Genomic DNA, 11,391 nt, shown 5'->3' on the forward strand with positions numbered 1-11,391 from the left:
TTGACCATAGGTGTATCCACTGTGCAATTCGTGCGGAACGGCCCTAAAACCCGCAAGTAAACGCGTCTTCCGCGCTTTGTGTTTAACGTGCGGGGTCGTCTTGCGTTTAGCGCGTGCATTAAAAGCAAAGGCTATCTAAAACTGGCTATTCTCGTGCACTGTGCTGTTGCTGAACAAACTATTTCATTCTTAGCTGCTTTAAAACTTTTTAGAAAGAAGGAAATCAAAACTGCGCATGGAAAAAGCACACCGAACAATAGGCATTATAATTTGCCTATGCGAAGTGGCCGCGCACGGCACGCAGTGCGCTTTAGTAGAGCTAGGGCGGATGCCTATCTTGCTGCAGCCCGATATGCGATTAATCTGCTGCTCATGAGAAATTCGTTGTGAGCATGGGCGGGTTTTGTACTTTTTATGCGCCTTAACTGAGAAAAGCGGTCGGCACTGAGAACGCCACGGTGAAGTTAACGGGGAACAGTGCTCTACTCTATGTACATCCTGTTAGCTTTATCCGTTTGTTGTCCTGCACCTTTACATTTCAGTCTAGAATAGAAAGGTTAATGCGCTAGTTGAGCTCCACGCCTTCTTAAGCCATCTCTTTATTCTGAGCTCCTGTTTGTTTCTTTGCTTTACGATCTTTTCATGCGGCGCTCTCTCACTCCGGTGTACGCAGGGAAACTGCCCAGGCTGAGCGAGTTGGAGGTGGTCGAGGTGGTGTGCACCCTTACAGAACCTGCTGACGCCAGTGGTGACGTATTGCTCCAAGACTAGACGGCATTTGCGCAATTCAGTGCGAACGTCACGCAGACGTGTTGCGCAGAACTATTCAGAGAAGTGCTGGAAAAAACGTACAAATTTATCTTGGAAGGACACTTACGGGCCAGAAGTGCTAAATGTCTTATGCCATGAATGCCAGAACAAGTAATCGGAAGAATGCGCGCAGGCTCTTCGGTTCTGTTTCAATAAAGTGTTGACGATGTACGTGAATGGCTGAAAAGCAGCTTGGCCAATGAACCCTGTGGTAGAACCTAGGGTCAAGATCCATTTTCTAATATTTCACTTCAAAGCAACCGAGCACCGAGAGCCACTGGAAAGCTAGTAACCATTTTATCACCAAACGGTTCAATAGTTATACAACATGCATAAATCGCATTTTCTAACCGTTGTCTATATTACTTCAGTTTTGCTCGGTGGAGAGAGATATACTGGCAATTCCCAATTTGTAGATACAGATTCTTTTTTTCAAAACTATGAACGATGCTTTGGTGTAGTCTCAGCATGGTATTGTAATTTAGCCGAACATCGTTTAAATGATAAACTGTAATCAACAGGAAAATAAATGACAACGTAATCAACTTCCTATTTACCGGTTTCAGCGAACAAGAGTTTATGTCCAAATTGAAGGACGGCAGCTTTGAACACGAATGGTGTTTTTAAATGGTCGGAATCTGCGCCCTGGGGATTTTCAAATTGCTTTGCTCGATCTTTAAAGGCATGAAATACGCAGTTCAGTCGTGTGTTTTATTTATTTATTTCTACAGTGTCGCCCATTCATAATATGAACACGCTTCATGCGCTTCAGTGCGCCAATGCGTTGGACACGGTCGCGCATATGGAAGCAAAGTGACACAGGCTAGGAGGGAATTGGAAGCGGTGCTGCGCGTCGTCTGCCTCTTTGATGCGCGGCTTCGACGGACGCAGTGGCGCTTCGAAAAGCCGGGCCGTGCACTCGCTTGTTCACCCTAAGAGTGGACGACGCTGTGCATAGTGCAGCTCCTATATGGGGCTTTTGCAGGATGGGGGTGAACAGATCAAACGACGATGTACAAACCATAAAAAATGCAATGATATAAAATACGGCAAAGGACAAAACAATATAAAATGACAATATTATATCAAAGTTACAGTAACATGAAATTGATTGTAGAAATAAACTGCAGAACTTATTATTCCAGGGATTAAGTCTCATCGTTCAACTGTGTGCGAAAAAAATAGTGCAAGTTAATGTTAAGGTTATGGTGACACCTTCTTGATCAATGAATATCTGGCAAAGTATAGAAAGAATTTGACCTACTTTAAGAAGAATTTACGATGAAACGCAGGAACTTGAGTGATCCGTTCTGACGGCGCACCGTAGGTTCGTAGAAAACAAGCCTGAGCAGGGTGAGAAACGATGATCCTTGGCCTGGCTGTATATGAGACAGATTAATTTGAAAGCCTTTAATGCCTCATACTGTCGTTAGCAGCCGTGTCGGCAGATGTGTCCGCGTTTCGGTTACGTGCCTTATGTGGGAATATGCCAATCATAACTTAACTGATGCCTAATCGATGACATTCGAATGATATCGACACGCGATCTAAGGCATTCTATGATAATTGCATGACAATTAACGTCTCTAGTCAGACCAGATAAATAAATAAAACCGAGTAAGAAATTGGTAGAGTTGAGGAATCGAACCAGGGTCCCCGGAGTGCGAGACGAGCATGAAAACCACTCCGCCATGCCAGCTCGATGGTTTGGCATGAACAAAGGCGCGTCTAGTGAATACGATGTCTTCGTTCACTCCCATCTTCCTCCCTTCCCGTTACGGCGAGGTTCAGGTGTCCACCGAGATATGTGAGGCAGGTACATTTCCTTTCCTCAAAAATGAATTTACCGACGAGCAAGGCGTGGTGGTGGTGGAAAACATTTATGTACAGGTATAATACAGGAGGTTATGCATGAGCTGACCCAGAGGGGGCCAGCCCTTACAAATACTAGGTGGAGGTCCCTAGTTCGGGACCCCAGTGGCATCGGCCGCCGCCCAGGCTCGCCCGACCAAGGCCCGTTGGGCCTGCAGGTCAGAGCAGCCGAGCAGGGTGGCCTCCGAGTCCTCCCGGGTTGGGTTGGGGTGAGGGGGGATAGCAGGGTTGGAGGGGCAGGCCCACACCATGTGGTAGATGTCCGAAGACTTCTCCGCACAGTGCGGACAGCTGCCCGAGAAAGAAGGGTCGAAGTGTTTAAGAGCTGCTGGGCACAGCAAAGTATTAGTATACAGGCGGAGCAGAAGCCGCTCCTCCGCCTTTGACAGACCTTTACACGGGCGGGGATAAAGACCATGGCCAGATTGATAGAGTAAAACGATGTCTTTGAAGGTGTAAGCTGGAATAAATTCGAGTTCCTGATCGTCAGGGTCGGAGGGGAATGTCCGGTGAGAGAGCGCGCGGGCGGCGGCGTCAGCTGCCTCATTTCCCTCAAGGCCCATGTGAGCGGGAGCCCAAACGATACGCCGGTGCGCGGGGTCACCGGTGTAGACGCTGTACAGCCGAACGGCCGATCGCGTTCTGTGGATTCCCTGGCAGCGTTATAAGACGCTGTCGCGTTCCACTCTCAGAGGCGAAGCTTAACAGAGCCGCAGCAGCAACATCGCGCTTAAGGCTTTCGCCTCACCACACTTTAGGTCAACAAAATGCCCCCTGAATTTTTTTGTTTCAAGGCTCTCCAAAAGGATAATGTCACGATATTTTTACGGGTCTCAGACAAGAAATGCATAATCTCCAGTACGGGACGAAATAAATATTAATATATGAATAGCTTGGCATCGTTTAGAGCATCAGTGAAGTTTGGGCCTGAAGTGCCCTAGATTTTAAGTCCGTTAGTGCAAATGAAAATATGCTCCCCCCTGGTTATGTCAGCGTCGCCAAGATGCTTGTATTTTAAAACCTTTTCTAGTGATGAATCATTGAAATTCTAATAGAATTTGTATATTGTAGTAGTAAAAGAGATAACTACACTTTTATTAAAATTTGGTTTCATTTGCCGTGTAATTACACCAGGTACAAAACCTAGCCAACTTTATATCTGTATTTTCGCCTCACACCAACGATGTTCGACCTTTGCCTCTTCTAATGTCCCAACTTCGATTACTGATATTACGATCAGTGAAAATTGTGGCATAACTTATATTGAAATTGGACACCAGTATCTAATAGGCCACAACGAATAACAAAGTATTGGATATTCTAAAAGGGCCGGTCGATTTTTTTGGTGTCCAATTTCAATATAAGTTATGGCACAATGTTCACTAATCGTAATATCAGTAATCGAAGTCGGCACATTAGATGAGGCTAAGGTCGAACATCGTTGGTGTGCGATGAAAATACAGATATAAAGTAGGCTTTAAATGCGTTTTCTATATTTAACACGTCATTAATCGTTTCGTTACTGATGATGGCAGACGAAGATGCAGATTTTGTTGACAAGAGAGCGGTCAAAACTTGCGTGAATTTCATTTAAGTAGATTTACAAGCTGTAGATTGAAAAAAAGATTACGCGAATTTGTTATCGTTCTAAGTTTCTAAGGTGCCCTGTTAAGTCTTAGAACACTGACTAGATCACACGAACGTTTTGAGCGCCTGATACGTCGAACTCCTCGTTTGCGTGCAAGATGTCAAGGGTCATCCAAAGTACGTTAATATTTTTTGTTGGTTTTTACTGGTGCAAAGCGCTGTATGCAGTTACAAACATGAGAAATGTTTTTTAAGCGTCAGCGAAACTATCTGTGAGCAGGGCAAAAAACAGCACAACTAAGAGAAAATAATCAGCGCCTTGTGGCCGGAAATTCCCCTCATAAACATTCGTACGGGCGAAACCCAAGTCAAGCTACCAGTAAGTCTTCTTTAGTAGCTCCGTCGACTATCTAAGATCAAAGAACAATGAAATGTTCGCCAATTGATTACTTATGGAAGATTTGCGATCAGAAAAAGAAAGCGAAGACCAATGAATGTCTGGAACATTGAAGTCACTCATCGAAATTAGATTAGGCAGGATTAATGTGTGCGTTAAAGCAGTCATTACAGATGTGCTAAATGTATCGAGATGTACCCGGTGGACGATAAATAATACCGACTCCAACGAACTGTTTTTCTCGAAAATGTTTGATCCAGATGGATTCAACTTCTGCTGGGGCCTCTAAAAAGATAATTACAGTTCCGATCGAAAAAATGCCTGTGGCTTAGCTTGGTTAAGACCGGTAATTGCGAAAGCAATATCCGTAGCTACACCATGGTACAGGTGCTAGTGTAGCTGGTGGTGGTGCTTGTGGTTAGACTTGTGGTGACGCATCGGTTATACAATCCAATCCAATCCAATCCAATATGCTAATACGGTAGCTACCGGCCTCGCCACGCGACGGGCTGAAAGTGCAACTAGTAAGGCTTTCGCAATAATAGAACAACGACATCTCTCCCATTGCCATCCTGTCTACTCGCTTGTACCGGTACGTAGCCTGGAGGAGACAATTCGGAATCATGGATCTCATCATGAAGCCAGGTTCACGTGATGTGCACAAAATGAGAAGATTGGGAGCAATTTAGCGACAAGGATTCAGAAATCTTATTTTTTTTTGTAGTCTAGCATTAATGTTCAATTTCGATAACTTTTCATGCTTACGTGTAGTTCCAAACATAACGAACTTTTCTAACGAGAGTATAATTGAAGCGGAGCTTCAAGTCAACACCATTGTCACGACATACGCGGAACGCTTCCCAAAGTGTTTTACGGAGTAAGGGAAGGGGAAGTCTTCAGTCACATAGCAGGCAGAGTTTTTAAGTTAGTGAACATTTTTAAGTAAACTAATTCTCTCGGAGTGCCCCACTTGTGAGTTCTACGTTTGCAGTTTGCCGTGGAGGGTGAAATAGTTGTCCGCGAGAGAGGGTGAAATACGTTGCGATGTGGTATACGCGAAATATATGCGTTGGGAGGTAGTGCTCAACGCGACGCGAAAGAGACCCTGAGAGCCGGTTGTCACAGGGGTACAGAGTTAAGCGGAAGAGGGCAGAGTGGGTGAGGGGACAAACGTGGGTTAATGACATCCTAGTCGAAATCAGGAGGAAGCAAATAGGCTCAGGCGGGGCATGTAATACGAAGACACCGCTGTTCCGTGAGGGTAACGGAGTAGATTCCATGAGAAGGCAACCGTAGCAGTGGGCGGCAGAAAGTTAGGTGGGCTGATGAGGTTAAGAAGTTTGCGGTGATGCGGCGGCCACAGTTGGCAAAGGACAGGGTTAATTGAAGAGACAGGCCCTTGCCCTGCGGTGGGCTTGGTGAGGCTGACGTTGATAATACTCCGTGAAGCGATGCTCTTCGCGACGCAGCTACTGGCAGATCCGCACGAAGCGATAATACCGGGCGGTAGAGCGGCGCGTTTCAGCAGTGTTGTTCAGCGTAGTTCCCACCGTTTTTCGAACACATCGCATTATGAGACAAGACTTTTCGCTGGCACCCCTTTTTTAGGAATTCTACAGCATGAACCGCAATGAAGAGATGCCCTGTATAATGCCCTGTCCTATTCCACAGCCCTTACCATACTTTCACTTAACTCTTTAGATCCATGGTTTTGACGAAGCGGGCGCCGGCAGCTTCTTCTTGGAAAGCGCCCTCAACTGATCGCGCGGCATGTCGCCTTGAATTATTGCCACATGCGGCGATTCCGTACTTGCGACATGCGATCAGCGTCACGGAGAGAGCAATTGGCGGAGAAACGGCTGGCTATCGACTGCCGAAACCTCAACGTATTGTTGGCATTGGAAAATGGCTGCGTAAGCCCAACGTTTCCACAGTGTGGCGCTAGAATTTTTCCGTTTAAACCTTGTTCATACAAAGATGCCAAAGATGTTGCTTACCATACTGCACCTTTAGCGTTCTTTTTAATGCCAAAAATTCATTCAAGCGTGTAATACCAGGAGATAGCTTTTCTTACGAAAACAAGTTAGTGAAAAATATTTGTTCAGCGTACTACGGAGCAATATGCCCAACCCTTTTCAGCCAAATATTGCGCATCGACAAAATTACAATGGAGCACACCCACCAAGCAGGCAGCAAGCATAAATATCTGAATACCAAGGTACTAACAATTGATATGTTTGGAGAGAACTGCACTCTTTTGCGTAGTGCAGGTCCATGGAGCACTTTGTGCTCAATGTGAAAGAAAAGTCTCATACAATCCCATTTTTAGAGAAATCGTTGATGACACAGAACGGCGTACAAATGGCGACAACGGACTTTTGATAAAGGAACCATAAGGACAGGACTTTCAAATAAAGGAGTACTCAATTGCATAAGCAAAAAAAAATGGGGGGGGGTGCTTGTTGAACTTCTGAAACATGACTGGAAGTAATACCGAACTTCAAGCACTGTTAAAGGGCTACTCCTGAGGTTTATCAAACATTTCGTGTCCATAGTAGCATCAAGTCTTTAGAGTCGTCTCTCACCACCACAATAAAACCATTTTTAAAGGTACTGAGTGGAGCCGAAACCGAAGCTCCGAACCTAAAAGAACCGAAACCGAAAAGAGCAAGCCGAAACCGACACTCGGCCTGTGGGCAGGGGCATGCATCACGTGATGCAGGCATGCTGTCACAATGTTATTAAAAAAGAAGCATATTAATCTGCACAGCTGAAGCTGCAACTGAAAATGATGAGTCCTTTCATAAAACGCCAGGATGACCTAATCGCGCATGGAAATTTTGTTACTGAAGCCGCCAGCAAGTATTAACGCGAGAGGAATGTTTGCGATGCATAAAATGTGGTCTTACTTATAGCAAGCACCTGAAAGGAGGCCTAGGAAACGGCAAACTTAAAACTTATTTGCGCCGGATTGGAATATTGCATGGCAACCAAACTTGCAGGAAAACATGCGACATTGGCAAAGCTCTCATGGGCTTTAATGCAGCGTGGTGACGTGTCAACACTTGTGCATTCTTTTTTAAGTGATGAAAGACCACGCTCTATAATTATTTTTTCGTGCCTTGTACCGTTCCTCGTAATTCACAATGTGTCATACAAAATCTTATTATATTCATCTTATGATCACTTCACCGGAGGCCAGTTTGAGAGACAAATCCTTCGGAATCACGGCATAATAAAATTAAGGGCAGATACAGTGCCACGCCTTTTTGTGCATCGAAAGCAGCCCATACCCAGGAAGCCTCAAGCTAAGCGTAAGGTGACTATAGGTTGGTTATTTCTTCCTCACTGAAAAAAATTTATAATGCTAACAATTTGCTTTCCAGCAGGATTGCCAGCAGTACAGGGCAGCAAAAAAAAAAGTGTTGCGTCCCCTAACATTGTTAGTGCGCTTTGTTTAATTTCATCATTATTGTAAAACGTCGTGATGTATAATGCTGTGGCAACTCGCGTGCAAATGTTGAACTCCACTATCAGTACTACTGTTCCTGTGCAGAAAACCTTACCACTGAAGGCTAAGAACTGCAGATTGGAGTAGTAATTTTCCGTTACCTTCTCTGCGGCTCTACATCTTTTCCAGGTGGACTAAGAATCACTACTACAGAACAAACTTCCATTCAGTCCGGCCCCGCATCAATAGAACATCATCAATAGAACATGCTAATGCTGACCCCTGCTATGCTCTGGCACTCTTAAATGCTAGCTGAGCCTCGTATAATGCCGTGCACATTTTAGTCTACTTTGCAGATGAAACACTATCACTAAGTCTACCGTGCGCACGTTACCTGAAACAAGACCTGTCGACAGCCCTGCGGAGCTCCAGCTGTGTGTAGTACACTTACATGCAGGCACATACTTTACGTGAATGGACGCAATAGCTTATTGACTCCCCTCGTTCTTTTTTGCAGCTGCCACTCATTGCACGCCGTCGGGCTCTCAGCTGCGCAGGACACCGCGTAACCCCACATTTATATTTAGAGCGCCGTTTATGGTTTAGCGGTATGCCTTACTGTTTCTGCCAATCTTCAATAGGTGCTCTCTACGCAAGTCCCGACTCATGCGCTATCTCTTCTGGCTTCGCAATGCTTCTACCAGCAGTGGAACACCCTGAAGGTGAGTTTTGCTGCACTCTTTAATTGTTACATACTACTTCGCTCACTGACGCTCACGTTTTCTGGGGCATGCAGATGGAATACCACCACAGATTTTGTCAAGCGCATCCTGTGAACTTCAGCTGGGCCAGGACCCGTCTAAATTTCCATGTAGTCCCACATGTGAGTACTGCCCCTGGAACATAAGACAACGTCAGACCGCAGTCTCACGTTTCGATTTGTTGCAGCTGCTACTGTCTACACGGAGAACTGCTCTAGGACTGTAAGGGTCAAAGGCACCGCATATTTCAGTTTGGAGCAGAAAATATTTTTTTTCACTCTTAATCGCTCTCGACAGGTAGACTAAGCAAAGACCCAGAACCAAACGCAGCCTTTTCCGGTATCTCAGTGCATCGCGCATAAGCTGAACACGCCGATAAGGAGTTGCGCCACACATCTAAATGCAGGCCCTGCCCTGTTTCGTGGCGTATGCCTTGCATGTTGCCCACAGAATGTGTGCCGGTGCACAATGCATTCTGTGGACCTGAAGTGGACCATTCCCAACCGGCATCCGTATGGAGCTCAAGCCGTGAGTTCTGTTTCTATGTCACCTATTTTATTCGAATTAATGCATTTAATTGTTGCGTTTCTGCTCTTTGCAGCAGCCAACGTATTCTCACAGTCCACCTATCAGCCAGGTAAAGCACGGCGGTACTAAAAGCCTTACTTTTAAGCAACAGTTGCTTGAAATTTATATTGCTTTCAATGTGCGTCTTTCACAGACGGCGGCTGTACTGTGTACGCTGAAGATATTTCTTCTGCGTCTAGTGTCACATCTGTAATGGCCATGATAACAGCTATCAAAATGACAATTTCTTTGCATTCACATTACCCAGGATATTTTTCTAAATACTGCCGTTTCTCATTTATCTACCAGGGCGTTGCTCCAGTTGTCTCGTTTGTGCACAAACCATCACCGCTCTTCACACCGAGATCAGAGACCTGAAAGCAAGGCGACAAAACAGAAAACGGCAGATGTTCCTCTCGCGACAAGAAAAAAAACAAACGTTGAAGCAGAAGGTTGCACTGAAGTGATCGAAGCGGTTCCTTGCCCCTGACCAGCTGAGGTCTGTGGAACAGAACACCATGGGGGGAACATATTGTAAGGGGCCTAAATATACGGCTCTCCAGTGGGTCAAGAGGCTACAACTTTGTCAGAGAAATGTAGGTGCCCCGCTGCCGAAAGAGAGGACCCTTCGGAGGCATCTTGAGGGGTTCAAGCTCTCACCCGGAATACTTCATGACATGCTCCGTGCACTTCCTGCCAAGGTATGCTCACGCACTATGAGTGACCAGTTTTTTCTAAATGCTTCTGGTTACAGACGGTGGAAGCAGAATGTAAATGATGATTTTTTCAAACAGGAGTAGGTTGGGTGGAAAGCAAGGTCTGAAATCTCAGGAGGCTGTCTTCAGTCGTAGGGAGTGTGTATTGAGATGAATCCTCAGATACACGGGGGTGCGCGCTAAAATTTATACCTTTTCCCCCAGACACCGCTGCAGCGGCTTATTTTGGACTGTTTTGAATCGCGAACAACCAAACTAATTTCCAGTGTCTCTTGAGTTCCTTCAGGTCGACAGCATCCAGAGTCATAAGCGCCACGCATTCCTGCTGATCGATGAAATACAGATTTACAGCTGGCCTTGCTTTTGACTAAACGTCAGGCACTGTGATCGGAAAGCCCACAGCTCCGTTGAGTGATGGGTGGCTTCCACCGGACACGATGGCAACTCAAACCCTTGTTTTTATGCTGGGAGGCATGACAACCTGGTGGAAGCAAACAGTAGCGTGCCACTTTTCGGGAAATTCCTTTTGCAGTGTGGTGTAAAAAGTATTATTTTTGATATCGTACGCGCTTGTGAGCAAATTGGCATAATTGACGATGGTGTTGTTAATAATATGGGAGGCGGAAACCGAGGCTTGTGGAAGCAGTCATGGATTGTTGTTGGCAAGCATTCTACACGCAAAGAGTCTTGTAAACACCCCTGTGATCCCAAACTGAGTTTCTGTATCATGGCAGGCACTTTTCTTAAGAATTTGCACAATCATCTTACTCGTAACCAGTCCTTGTTTGTTGCCCGCAAACATTGTCCAAAAGAACCAATTTCCATCCATCAAAGTGAACCTTCAACATTTAAAACAACTACTGCAGCTTGACCCAAAACTACAGCAAAACTTTGACCCACACGCTCAGCCGGCTTGTGTGGATGCAGACGATTTCGAAAAAATTAATGTTGGATTCACATTTTCTTGATTCAACCATGACACTGCCGCTGCTTTGGTGACTTGCCAAGAAATGCACTCATAGCAGTTTCGTTTTGAAAAGTGGTGTTTAAGTGGTTTAAAGCAATTACATCTAGAACAACGAAAATCGCCATTAGCAAGATTGATGAGCAGAAGCATGATGACATAATTGTGTTCCTACAGGAAGTAATTGTGCTCTTCGAGCCTATCCTCATAGGTGATCGTAAGAAACACGCCTGGAAGCCAGTTCAGACTGGCATAATCGTATCAAC

The 11,391-nt window shown here is 45.4% G+C and overlaps 1 pseudogene; it reads left to right on the forward strand.

The window, feature by feature from the left end:
* The window catches only part of LOC149369730 (uncharacterized), a 41,805-nt pseudogene extending 30,676 nt beyond the window's left edge, over nt 1–11,129 (forward strand).
* The last annotated feature ends 262 nt before the right edge of the window (nt 11,130–11,391 follow it).

This window comes from Amblyomma mixtum, chromosome 1 (genome assembly GCF_055824585.1).
Source record: "Amblyomma mixtum isolate Tamu chromosome 1, ASM5582458v1, whole genome shotgun sequence".
Taxonomy (NCBI): Eukaryota; Metazoa; Arthropoda; class Arachnida; order Ixodida; family Ixodidae; genus Amblyomma; species Amblyomma mixtum.